Genomic DNA, 14237 nt, shown 5'->3' with positions numbered 1-14237 from the left:
TGGCTCTTCGAATTGGGCTCAAGTTGACCATTTGAATAAATTATTAAATTTTATTTTAAATTTAAAATTTAAGTATGCAATCCTTCTTATCTTTCAAGTTTTCTAATTTAAACAAGAATAAAGAGATTTGGAGAAGAATAAAGAGATTGACCTCTCATCCACCCTCGCATTTAATCTCTCTTTCATTTATTTTTTTAATCAATGGATTATTTTAATTTTAAATATTTATTAATTAATATTAATAATTATATATAAATATATTGTTATTTAGATTGGGCTTTTAGGCCAACCCGAATGATTGATCCAATATGACTCCAATGACCCATGGGCGATTCAATTTAAAAAAGATAAATTCATATCTAATCCAATTTATGAAAAGGTTGAATTGTGTCGGACTAGTCAACTATTGACCTTGAGTCGCGTTCGGATTGGGTATGGGATTGGACTTGGATCGGCCTTTAGGCTTTGGACCTGTTGGTGAGACTGACTTATCTAGAATATTATAAGATGCAACAACATTATGTTATATTATGTTATAGTGTAATTTTGTTATTTACATTATTTAGTGATGTATACATATTTTGAGAGAAGATTAACAAAAATACTTCACATTTTTCGCTCCTATTTACGTTTCTAATATGGTATTAGTAGTTTAAATCTCTTCCATTTTTCTCCCTCACGTGCAAACTTCATTGATTCTCCAAATCCATCTCTTCAATCATCAGTCGTTCCTTCACCTTCGATCGTTCTTCTGCTTATGATTGTTCCTCCATCGACGGCTATTCTGACTTCTTCAACTACTGTTCCAATCACTAAATCTTCATCGATACTTCAAATCTTGTTCTTGTTACAGAGCCTTCTAATGATGACAACTACGTCACCTGAAGTCGATGGATGATTCTTGCCTTATTAATAATTATTAGATATTTAGTATGATTTAATTTATTTGTCTAGTTTCTAATTTAGAATATCACAGTTTAATTAGTTATTTCATATTTTCTTGTACTGCTATACCTAGCCACTCTTAGGCTACCATAGAGACTTTTTTAATATCATTTTAAAAACAGAGGTTTGTTCTTAGAGAGTCTCTCCCAAACTTTAAAGATATATTTTCCTTGTTTGGCTGTAGATTTGATCTAATACTTTCTAATTACATCATATAACAATTGTATGTCTTACTTTTTTATGATTTTTTTTAAAATTTTTTTGAACAATTTCACATTTTATCTTTTAGAAAAATATGCTTAATGTATTATTTCATTTTACTTAAGAACATTTAAAATTATCATTTAAAGAAAAGAACATTTAAGATTATAAATGAAAAATAACTTACTTAATTTTATCCCTTTTATTACATTTCAAAAGTATATTCATTTAAAAATTTATGTTTGGAAGATTTTTAACCACGTGCACCACATGTGTTCTCAAACTAGTATATCTAAATGATTATAGGCTAAACTTCGAAAATTATATAAAGTTGTTCTAATGTCAATTTTTGGATCCGCAAATTAGGAAAGTAAAAAAAAGATGGTAATTAACCTTTTTTATTGGTTATTTGACTACCATATTAATGTAACCAATGAAATATTAAGTTCAAATCACTATGGCTCACTTGCCGACTATTTCATTAGTAAATTATTGTGCTTTTTTTCTCAATATTTTTTTATTTATACAAATATAATCAATCAAGCGTAAGTAAGTGTTTGTGTTGTGGGTAAAAAAGTGAATACTTATTTGACTAAGCATGGAGATTGACCCATAAGATTTGCTAGGAAGCCATATAAGTTAATTTGGTTAAGTATAAAGACTACCCATAGGATTGGTCTCAAGCCATAAGGTTATTTGGCTATGTATGAAGATTGACCATATGGTCGACCATCAAGCTAGAAGTTTATTTTGCTAAGTATGGAGACCGACCCATAGAGTCGGCCATCAAGCCATAATGCCTAAGTATGGAGGCCGACACTGAGCTTGAAGAGGCCAACCCTATGAAAGCAAAGGTCATGCCTAAGTGTTGCACTTTTGTACATGTGTCACACCCCCTCTCGATCTTACCTCTTTCACTTAGAAGGAGGTATGAAGACACCAAATGTGACCATTTTGTGACACCTACTGTCCACTCTAGTTTGTTTGCCCACTAGTTATAAAATCTAAAAGCCCAATGAGTGGTGATTTTAATATGGACATAGATTTTTCTTTTGAAATTCTTTTACAAATCATTTTGGTTGCAAATAAATACCAGAATACCGAAATACTCAATTAATTTCCAAAACATGAGCATCAACATAGCCATTAGTAATACGACATGATCATATATTCCTCAAACATATCAAGGAGTAAATTCATGTAAACCACAATCAAGTTCTCGAAATCGTCCCTGAACTCAATATTACCTGACCATGTGCACATGTCAACATAGAATCTCATCATAGACTCAGGACTGGGCTTGCAATCCCTCTAACCATCTATATTGATGAAATGTACAAGCATACAACAGAAGCAATCAAAATCAATAAGCACTCTAATTACACTTAATTTGAGTTCTAAAAGCATGCATGAAAACACTTTTCAAAGAAAAGGGTTTCAAGAACTTATACATTTGAAGAAATCCACCAAATTCAAGCTGCTCTCCACGAATTTGAGCTTCAAATCGATAGTAGACCACAAAGTGTGTCTTCTCTACTATTCTACAACTTGGATCTTAGGGGTGGAACTTTAGATTGAGGTTAATTAGAAGAGGGAGGAGAGGGTTTTTCTTTTTTAGAGAGGAGTTAAAATTATGCAGAATTTCACAAAGTCAGCATTCATTCCCTATTTCCATTCAAAATTGAAGCTTTTATGTATCTAATACATGCAAGCACTAAGTTCCACTAAGAGATTCTGCTCATTGACACTTCAAAGAGCACATGGAAGTAGGCTAGGTGTTGGATTTTAGATAAATCCACCTCACATCCATAAATCTTGGAAATTTCCACTGTCTCAAACCAATTTCCAAATTTTATAAAATTATATTAATTAAATTAAACAAATTTTAATTTATTTAATTTAAACAAAATTCAATTTCCAAAATTGAATTTCTTAATTTGAAATTGATTTATTTTAATTAATTAAACAAATATAATTAAATAAATAAATAATAATTTAATATCAGTTATTAAATTAAACACCTATATCATTCATGAATCCTACACATGTAATTGATATTTAAACCAACATTTAAATATTTTAATCTCTCCAATTACGTTTAATTTCGATAAATTAAACGTTAATTATATCGAATATAATTATCCAAACTCTAATTTAAAATTGAACAATTTCAAATTCCAATCCTAATTTAAAATTTGAACACTTCAAATTTAATTCCCAAAGTGAATTTTCTGATCCAAGATTTATGAGCTAGTAGAAAGACCTTATGGACCTACAGATTATGAGCTCCAACGATTTGAGATTAATTGACTAAACTTTTTAAACCAAATTAATCAATATTCGTTAATTACCGAGACACCACTATAAATCAGTAGTTGCACTCTCCTTACTTTAGATATATTTCTGTCCACTTGATTTAACTATAGTCAGTAAGTTGGCCATTCACAAGTTGTTCGTAATAACGGTTGGGTCGAGTGTTGTTTTATCCCGAAATTACATCTTGCTCTTTATGTCACACTGATCATCTAATGAACAATTGGTTTGTGCTCCAATCACTAAACCGACTTTCTCTCGGGCCAATAAGAGGGTGAGACTCCTTGTTCAAGACCTGGATTCAGTACTTAAGAGAACAACCTCTCTATTATCCCTAAATCGGTTAGGTGTGAATTCCATCTTGCACCCTATGTCCCCAGCTATCTACCCGGTTTTACCCTTAAAATGAGTGGCTTATTGAGGCGACGTTGTTGAGTCAACCCTCACCTATGAAAATATAAGGATAATCCCAAATAAACAGAAGGTTCACAGTTAGCTCAGGATTAAGGTCGAGTTACCTAGGTCATCAATTTGAAACAGTCAATATTAAACAATAAACAACATTATAAAGTAAGAGTGATTTATTTCTTGGTATGATCTTGTGTAAATTGCATAGGATGCCCCCGCTCATCATGTCACTACATGAACGAATTAGGATCACTTCATTTATAGCACTTTACAACAAATTGTAACAACTACAGAGTGGGCTGCATCCAATACCCATTATTTCTCCCACTTGCCCTAGGTTTATTTATCTCGCAGTCCTAGTCCCATTAAGTGATCCTGACACATTTTAGTCGGGAGGGCCATTGTAAATGGATAAGCCAAGTTGTCTTTAGAGGTAATCTGCATGACAATCATGTCTCCTCAATGTACAATCTCCATGATGAGATGGTACTTGCGCTCGATATATTTTCCGCACTTATGGCTTCTTGGTTCCTTTTGAAGGAACTCGTATTGAAGAGATCCTTGAGTAGAAGCGAATCATCCAAATTCCATTAATTATTGAAAACTAAGTTTAAGTAAACATACAATTAGATATGCATTTACATTAAACTACAACATGCTTTTACAGAAAAATGGTTCAAGATAAATTACCCTTGAAGAACCTTTCTTCGTGAAACTCCCTCGAACAGTCACGAGTCTCCAACAGAAACAACAACTCTTGAAGACATTCTTTAAGATTTTCTTTGAACAACAACCCGGATACTACCACAAAGAGTCCTTAGTATTCTCAGTGTGAGGGATAGTTTGGGTGGAGGAAGGATATTGAGAGTTCTCTCACAAACAAGAACACAGAACTTTTCTATCACTCAATTGTTTTTCAAATTGCAACGTTAGCCTTAGAGGAAGAAGAGAAAACCAATTTTTTTTCTTTTATTCCTCTTGCCACAAAAACAATAACCACCCACTAAGGTGGTTGGAGAGAAAAGAGTGAAGTTATTATTCAAATAATAATAAAATAATATAAACAAATATGATAACTAACTTATCATATTATATTTATATTAAATTATATGTTATATCAAATATAACATATAACCTATAGTTTTAATATTGTATCACATACAATATAAACTATAGTTTATTTTCTCTATTTTATGGCATTTAATATAAATCATATTTATATTAAAATATTAAATTTAACAACTATGAATCACATTCATAGAAAATATATTTTGAATCTCATTCAAATATTTATTTCCTCCTATTAATCATAATGTATCAAATACATTATGAAAATTATATCATATATAATTGAAACAATTTAATTATATCATATATAATTAAATCCCTCTTATTAATTTGAACAATTCAAATTAACCAAAAAACTGATTCTCAACTAAATGCTTTTGAGCTACCAAGTGGACCTTATGAACTTGTAGCTTAAAGCTCCAACGGTACATGAATAATTAATTAAACTCTTTAATTACATTATTCACCATTCGTTAACTGTCGGGCATTCTACTAAAGACCGACAGCTGCACTACTCGCACTATAGATATATTTCTGTGTCCATTGGATATAACCAATCAATAGTATGATGATCTTTCACAAATTGCTCGTAGGTACAGCTGGGTAAAATTACCATTTTGTCCCTATACTTACATCTAACTTCTTAAGTACCATTGATTCCTCTAATGAACAATAGATCATAGTCCTACTATGACTAAACCCCTCTCGGGCCAGGAGAAGGTGTGACGCCACATTATTCAAGGCCTGAAATCAGCTCTTAAGGGAGCAAATTATCTACTTACCCCTGCTTCGGGGAAAGAGTGAATTCCATCTTGTGTAACTGTGTTCTCAGCTCCCCAATCAGACAAATCCCCAAAATGGTAGGCTTGTTGAGTCGGCGATCTGGCCACTTTCACCCATACAAATAAAAGGATTGCCTTCATAGACAGGAGTCCACAACTCACTCAGAATTCAAGTCATGTTACCTATGGTCATCCTAGTGAAATGTAAGTCTCTATTATGAACGGTGTTATATAATGACATTAAATATTTCATGGTCCAGTCTTATATAAACTACTTTGTATAGAATATCCTCCCTCGCAGGTCTAATACATGAATGATTAGGATCAGATCGTTTGCAGTACTTTATAACAGTTATAATAGCTACAAAGCGAGTCATACTCGTAGTGTCATCAACCTTATCCATCTACTACAGACCATTTAGGTTATCACTTAAACATGATCCACCTGTATGTCTCCACATACATGTTTAAGTTACAAAGATAATCTTGGATGTTAGTTTATTGGTTTGTGGTTAATGCAACTAAAATATCACATATTTTATAGACAAAGTGAATAAAATATCATATATTATTAATCACATAAGAGTTTTTCATACAATGTTTACAAACTATAAGACCCAACAAAATTTAGGGCATTAACCTCAACAATCTCCCACTTAACTTAAAGCTAGTGGGGTGCATAATATAATGAAATACAAAGTACACAAAACAATAAACTAGGGCATAACACACTCAATACAATGTCTCTCACTTGCCCTAGTCCAGCCGCGGTCTGTCTCATAGACCCATACTCTATAGGTGACCCTTAAACATTGTAGCCATGAGGGCCTTCATAATCTGATTAACAACGTTTTACTCCGAAGCTATCTTCATGACAATCACGTCCCTTCGATGCACAATCTCTCGGATGAGATGATACTTCCACTAAATGTGCTTGTCGGTTTATGACTCCTAAGCTCTAGGGAATTAGCCACAACACCACTATTATCACAATAAAGTATGATGGGCTTGGACATGTCTGGAAAAACTTCTATATCAGTCAAGAATTTTCTGAGCCAAATGGTCTCCTTAGTAGCTTCACAAACTGCTACATACTCAGCCTCCATGGTGGAATCCGCGATACACCCTTACTTAGTGCTTTGCCATACTACTTCCTTCCTTAAGAGTGAACACTGATTCTGATGTGGATTTCCTAGAATTCTTATCAGTTTGAAAATCAGAGTCTGTGAATCCCGTAAGGATCAAATCCTTAGAATCATACACAAACATGTAGTCCCTTGTTCTCCGTAGATACTTGAGGATGTTCTTAACGGTTGTCAAGTGATTTAATCGTGGATTAGATGGATATTTATTGACTATCCCCACTGCGTAGCAAATGTTAGGTCTAGTACATAACATCACATACATCAAACTGCCCATGATAGATGCATAGGGGATCTGTCTCATATTCTCAACCTCTTGAGGTGTCTTAGGACACTGTTTCTTTGACAATGTAACTCGTGCTTGAAAGGAAATAGACCACTCTTGGAGTTCTGCATTGAATATTTGACAAGCATTTTGTCAATATACGACGTCTGATACAGTGCTAGCATTTTATTCTTTCGATCTCGAAAGATCTGAATACTCAGAACAAACTGAACCTCTCTCAAATCTTTCATTTGGAATTGTGTCACTAGTCAGTTCTTAACTGTAATCAGTAAACCTAAATCATTCCCAATGAGTAGGATATCATCTACACACAACACTAGAAAAACTACTAAAATATTGTTGATCTTCTTGTAGACACAAGGCTCATTAACGTTTTGATCAAAGCCATAAGATTTGATCACAATATCAAACCTTATGTTCCAAGATCGAGATGTTTGTTTCAGTCCATAAATAGATCAACTAAGCTTGCAAACCTTTTGCTCTGGACCTTGGATTATGAGTCCCTCGAGCTGCACCATATAAATGGTCTCCTTAAGATTATCATTCATAAAAGTAGCCTTGATATCCATTTGCCATATCTTATAGTCATAATATGAGGCAATGGATAGAAGAATCCAAATATACTTCAACATGGAAACAGGCGAGAAAGTCTCCTCATAGTCGACTCCCTCTACCTGAGTATAACTCTTTGCCATCAATATAGTCTTGAAGGTTTGCACCTTCCCATCAACACTCCGTTTCTCTTGTAGATCCATTTACAACCTATAGGTTTAACCTCATCAGGTTGATCTACAAGATCCCATACTGAATTGAAGTACATAGACTCCATTTCTCGATCCTTGACTTTGAACCATTCATCTTTGTCAACATCCTCCATTGCCTTCTCATAAGACAATGGATCCTCAACTTCGCCATCAGCTACCATAGCTAGGATTTTAGTTAAGCCCATATAGCGAATAGATGGATTCGCAACCCTCCAACTACGTCGAGGTTTCCTCAACATGTAAGGTGGATTTGACCTATGATGACATGCAGAAATGCATGTCATTTTAGGCCTTTTATTTAGAATTATGAAGGCTGTTAAGAAGAATATACGGTAATTATGTTAGGAATTCATGAGAAAATGAGCTTGCAGCGTTCAACATTGAGAATCTCGGCTAACCCATTATTATGCGTTATTATGCGTTCAATTGTCTATTTTTGTAGCTAACGTAGGAAGTGTATGCAAACACGAAAGCCGGGCTACCGCATACGGAGAAATTCTCCATCACAAAGGCGAACGCATACGATCAACACATGGGTGTTGCAGTAATCAACCGCATGCGTCCATCGCATAGAAGTTGCGATCATCAAGCGATTGCGGTCATCGTGTAGAAGTTGCGGTAATGAAGCAAATGCAGTCACTACACGATTGCGACTACATGATAACCATAATAGTGGGATGAACGCAAGGTTGGTGGAATGGACGCATCAACGCATCTCTCGAAAAAATCAAAAGATGATGTTGACATTTCACCTAGCACGCCGTTAGCAGCCGAAATTCAGAAAATGACCAACATGCCGCTAATGTCAAAATCAGAGCAGGTCCATAAATGCTGTCAGTGATTCAAGCTCTATAAATAGAACCTGCCCAGCATAATTTCAAATCATCCAAGGTTTTGCACCTGAGGTTCGCCTTAGAGCGGATCCTTGTGATCCAGACGAATGCGTTAGAAGAAAAGCTCGAGAGTTCTTCATCTCCTTCATCCATTCTGAGTGATGGTTGGAGCCTTCGCTGGAGTTAGATCTCGAGAGAGTCAACTCCACCGACCATCCATGGCACCATCGGCAAACTTGACACACATCCGCTGGGAGCAAGACATTGCTCCCAGTTGATCCTTTCATTCTCTTTTCTTTTCTTATATTGTATTGTATTACATTTTGGATTAAGAAATTAATACATTGTGTGTTCAATGCATTTCTATGTTTCTTTCGATTCCATCTCCATCCTTCTTTACTTAGCATCCTTAACTTTCATTGCATCACTTAGTGAGATTGCTTAGTATCGCATACTTAGTCATGTGGATTACAGATATGAAGCATGTAACAAACCATCAAAAGGTGTGCATTGTGCGAGTGTGAGAAAACCTTATTTGCTTAGTGTAAAGTTGTCGCAACGCCTGTCTATAGGCGGACGCAACGCTTGTCTATAAGTAAAGTCAGAAACAACTAACTACCCGGGAGGGTAAGTGGTTAGTCGCATTAAGCAGTGTAAGCATGTATTCACTAGAGATAAGAATAATCTTACGGCAGCCAAGTTCATGCGGTTACCTTGTTTTATGAGTGCATCATTCATCATTTAGGCATACTTGGAAGAGTAGTCTAAAATCCAAATCTAAGACTCGAGAGAACGGATTGGAACACATAGACAAGAATGGGGAACTTAGGAATAAGCTCCGTTTTCTATCACACAACGTATACACCCTATGGAGGGGATATTGCATGCGTCCAGGAAGTAGGATATGGTGGCTGTATGCGGTCATCCCGACCTTTTTGCATACACATCGCACACGTCCAAGATTTAGGCTCTAGTGTGTGTAGTATGATCGCGTAGCTTGCGTTGGCTGAGGTTGCCCTTGCGGTCAATCTTAAGGGTTGCGATGAAGACATTCTCATGTTTTATCTGTTTTCCATCCATTTACTATGCGTTAACAGTTGTCGTGTCTCTACCTCTCATTCATACCTATCATTGCGTTGTCTGTTAGTTAGGAGTACTAGTAGGTTGTAGCTTAAAACCCCCCATCATTCTTTTATTCAATCGCCACATACACGTCACCGCATACATCTAGTTACAAGTCCCTGAGTTCGACCTCAGATCACCCGAGAAACTTGCGTTCACGTTATACTTGGCGTAAGCGCAAGAAAACTTGTGACAGGAATGCATGGTCATCGCATATATTCGTTAATGCATAGTTCACTCCAACACATAACCACCGATATATGAGTATCAACGTATACCTTAAGACATGCATCGCATATTGCGTTCACCTAATTTTAGTCATCAAGTCTTTGACGACTTGGTAATTAATTTTTCGTCATCAACCTACTAGATGAACCTACTTCAACAACTCTTGTTGACGTACTAGGTTTTTCAATAACTCTTGTTGAAGATTCAGTAGTTTCTTTGGAAATCTCATTCAACACTATTTCTTTTTTGGGTCTGTGCTCCCTTATGTGGTATTCCTCAAGAAAAGTAGCATTTGTCGATACAATACTTTGTTTGTTTTAAGATCAAAGAAATAACCACCTCTCGTTCCTTTAGGGTAGCCTACAAATAGGCATAACCTTGAACGTGGTTCCAATTTCTTAGGATTAGCCTTAAGCACATGTGTATTCCAATTTCTTAGGCATAACTAAAATGTTGTAGTCTCTACTGCATAATCCCAAACTAGTTAGGTAAGGAAGCATAACTCATCATAGACCGAACTATGTTCATCAGGGTTCGATTTCTCCTTTCTGATACACCATTTTTCTGAGGTGTACTAGGTGCTAAGAGTTGAGATATTCCATGTTCTATCAAATAGTTATGGAATGTCGAATCCATAAACTCTTCACCACGATCAGATCGAAATGTTTTAATCGTTCTATTTAATGCATTTTCAACTTCAACCTTGAATTCTTTGAACTTTTTAAAAGACTCAAACTTATGTTGCATTAAATAAACATACCCATATCTTGAATAATCATCAGTAAAAGTGATGAAATATTCATAACCTCCCCTAGCTTTTACATTCATCGGACCACAAAAGTCTGAATGCACTAGCTCTAGAGGTTCTTTGGCCATATGGCCTTTTCCAGTAAAAGGCCTTTTAGTCATTTTGCCTTCAAGGCGTGACTCACACACAGGTAAAGAATTTTCTTGTAACTCGCTTAGAAGTCCATTCTTCAACAACCTCTCAATCATATTGAGATTGATGTGTCCTAGTCTTAAGTGCCAAAGTTTGGCATTTTCCTTAGGAGAAATTCTAAGTCGTTTATTTTTTAGTTGTAACAGTTTAAACATCTCTATGTTATGGAGGACATTTTTTTGCTAACGGCCTTAGCACATACAGATTGTTTTTCAATTTAGCAGAACATATATCAACACCATTCTTAGTAATAACATTTTATTATAAGAAAAGTTTAATTGATAAGAATCTTTCAAAAGACACTTTATAGAAACTAAGTTCCTTTTTAAATTAGGAACAACATATACATCATTTAGAATGAGAAATTTGTTTTGTAAAGTTAACCGGAGACCTCCCACTGCCACAATTGAAACGACGTGCCTGGTTCCAACTTGCATCGTTATCTCATCAGCATCTGGTTTCCGTCAGGAACTAATTCCCTGAAATGAAGAACAAACATGGTTAGTGGCCTCATAGTCAATAATTCAGGCAGACTCATCATTCTCCACTAAACAAGTTTCCAAGACAAACAAATCATATTTACCTTGGTTGGCCTACTTCTTTTTTGCCAAATATCTGAGGCAGTTCCTCTTCCAGTGTCTATTCTGGTTGCAATGGAAACACTTTCCCTTGTCAACCCTCACTGGTTGTATATCTCTTGGAGTAACAACTCCTAGGTTAGCAGTAGCCTTCCCTTTTCCACCCTTCTTCTTCTTTCACTCTTTAGTCGGAGAAAGAAGGTACAAACTTAGTTTTAGAGGTTGATCCTTTGTGGAACTTTTTAAAAGATGAAACTGCATTTGCTTCACCCTTCTTCTCTTTGCCTTCAACAAGGATTAGAAAGTTTGTAGATCGTTGAGTAGGGTAGTCAAATTGTAGTCAATCCTGTTGAAAACAGCATTGCTATGGAAGTGCAGAAAGCTTTCCGGTAAAGATTCCAAAATAATGCTAACCTGGCTGAACTCATCGATGCTTGACCGTTCATCTCCGCCACGTTGAAGTGGATCATCATGTTGAGAACGTGTTCCCGAACAGAGGCCTCTTCTTGTATACGGGCATTGAAGATGTACTTTAGAGCACCGTGCCTGAGCTGTGCGGACAGTTGTCCGAACATTCCCCTCAGGGACTCTATGATCTCATGGGTGGTGAGCATGTGCTCATGCTTCTTAGCCAAGACTTCGTTAAGGCTTGCCAAGATATACGCTCGAGCCTTCACATTTGCCTTTGTCCAGTGCTCATATGCTTCCGAACATTTCAAGGAGCAGTAGGAGGTGGAATAGGAGGACACTCCTCCATCAGGACGAAACGTAGGTCATCGATGATCAAAATCGTGTTGATCGTGTTTTTCCAACTAGTGTAATTTTTGCCAGTTAATTTATCGACGAAAAATAAACTAAGTGTAGCGGTAGCCATTTTAAATTTCAAAAAAAGAACAAACTTAATTTAGTCTACTTGCATTAAACCATTTTCAGAAAACCAATCAAGTTTTAGCAAAATAATCTAGTGTACCCTAAGTGACATCTAGTTTGCAATGATGCTTCAGTGAAGCATGAAAAAAATCATCGTAGGATGATCAAGTGCCCCTTTACTGAAATGAGACATTTTTAACTATTATACAGAAACAACTCCTTGTAATTGTAACTAATAGTTACCATTATTCGGTCCAGAATTTGTTAACATTGTTAACAATTCTGTGTAAGTGTAACCCCTCATTTTAGGTTCTAGAGTCCTGCCCAATGAGCCAAGCTTAGGGAAAAGCCGATTGGAACAAGAGACTAAAGCAACCTTATCCATTTTTGGAGATCAAATAAAGCATCATGCAAAACTCCCATCCTTTAGGAGGGACACCCACGATGCCTTGAGGCGATGCATGAAACTTTATCCAACCTAATAAAAGAGACCGAGGGATATGTTGTCACATGTCTCGCTTCCACTTACTATAAACACTCTCTCCATTCACCTTGATATTGACCTACCCAAATGCCACCTGTAAGGGGACACCCATGGTGCCTCAAGGCCGAGAGTAGATCTTACGATGTGAACTTTTCTGCTGAACTTCCGGTTTCTGCAGCTAACCATGCTTGCTTCCATCTTCAATTATAACCTAATTTCAATTCTATTGACTCTAATAAAATTGCAGACTATAGAGCACATATATAAGCTCATCAAACAAGAGTCAATTACAAATTAAACCTCATAACCAAAGAGAAGTCTAATGTCAAAATTGAATTTCAACCATATTAGTCAACCAAACATGCATCCATAGAAATTCACCCAAACTCAAATTAACATTAATTAGGTGCTTAAATCATGCTCTGATACCAATTGATGAAATGTACAAGCATACAGTGGAAGTAATCAGAATCAATAAGCACTTTGATTACACTTAATTTGAGTTCTAAAATCGATAGTAGACCACCAATAGTATCTTCTCTACTATTCTCCAACTTTGATTTGATGGGTGGAACTTTAGATTGAGGTTAATTCAGAAAGGGAGGAGAGAGTTTTTTTTAGAGAGAAGTTAGAAAGATGCAAAATTTCACAAGTTCAACATTCATTCCCTTTTTCCATTCAAAATTGAAGCTTTTATGTATCTAATACATGCAAGCACTAAGCTCCACTAAGAGATTCTGCACATTGACACTTTCAAAGAGCACGTGGAAGTGGGCTAGGTGTTGGATTTTAGATTAATCCACCTCACATCCATAAATCTTGGAAATTTCCACTATCTCAAACCAATTTCCAAATTTTTAATTGATTTTTCTCAAAAATCAATTAACAACAAATAAAATTTTAATTAAATTAAATTTAAAAAAATAATTTAATTAATGTAAACAAAATTTAATTTCCAAAATTTAATTTCTTAATTTGAAATTGATTTATTTTAATTAATTAAATAAATTTATTAATTAATTAAATAATAATTTAATATCAAATATCAAATTAAACACCTATATCATACATGAATCCTATTCATGTAATTGATATTTAAATAAACATTTAAATATTTTAGTCTCTTCGATTACGTTTAATTTCAATAAATTAAACGTTAATTGTATCAAATATAATTACCCAAACCCTAATTTGAAATTGAACAATTCAAATTCAAATCCAAATTTGAACACTTCAAATTTAATTCCCAAATTGAATTTGAACGCTTTAAATT

Source organism: Benincasa hispida, chromosome 2 (assembly GCF_027475165.1).
Source record: "Benincasa hispida cultivar pf3 chromosome 2, pf3_genome.v1.1, whole genome shotgun sequence".
Taxonomy (NCBI): domain Eukaryota; kingdom Viridiplantae; phylum Streptophyta; class Magnoliopsida; order Cucurbitales; family Cucurbitaceae; genus Benincasa; species Benincasa hispida.
The sequence above is the reverse complement of the archived record's forward strand: the minus strand, read 5'-3'. Positions refer to the sequence as shown.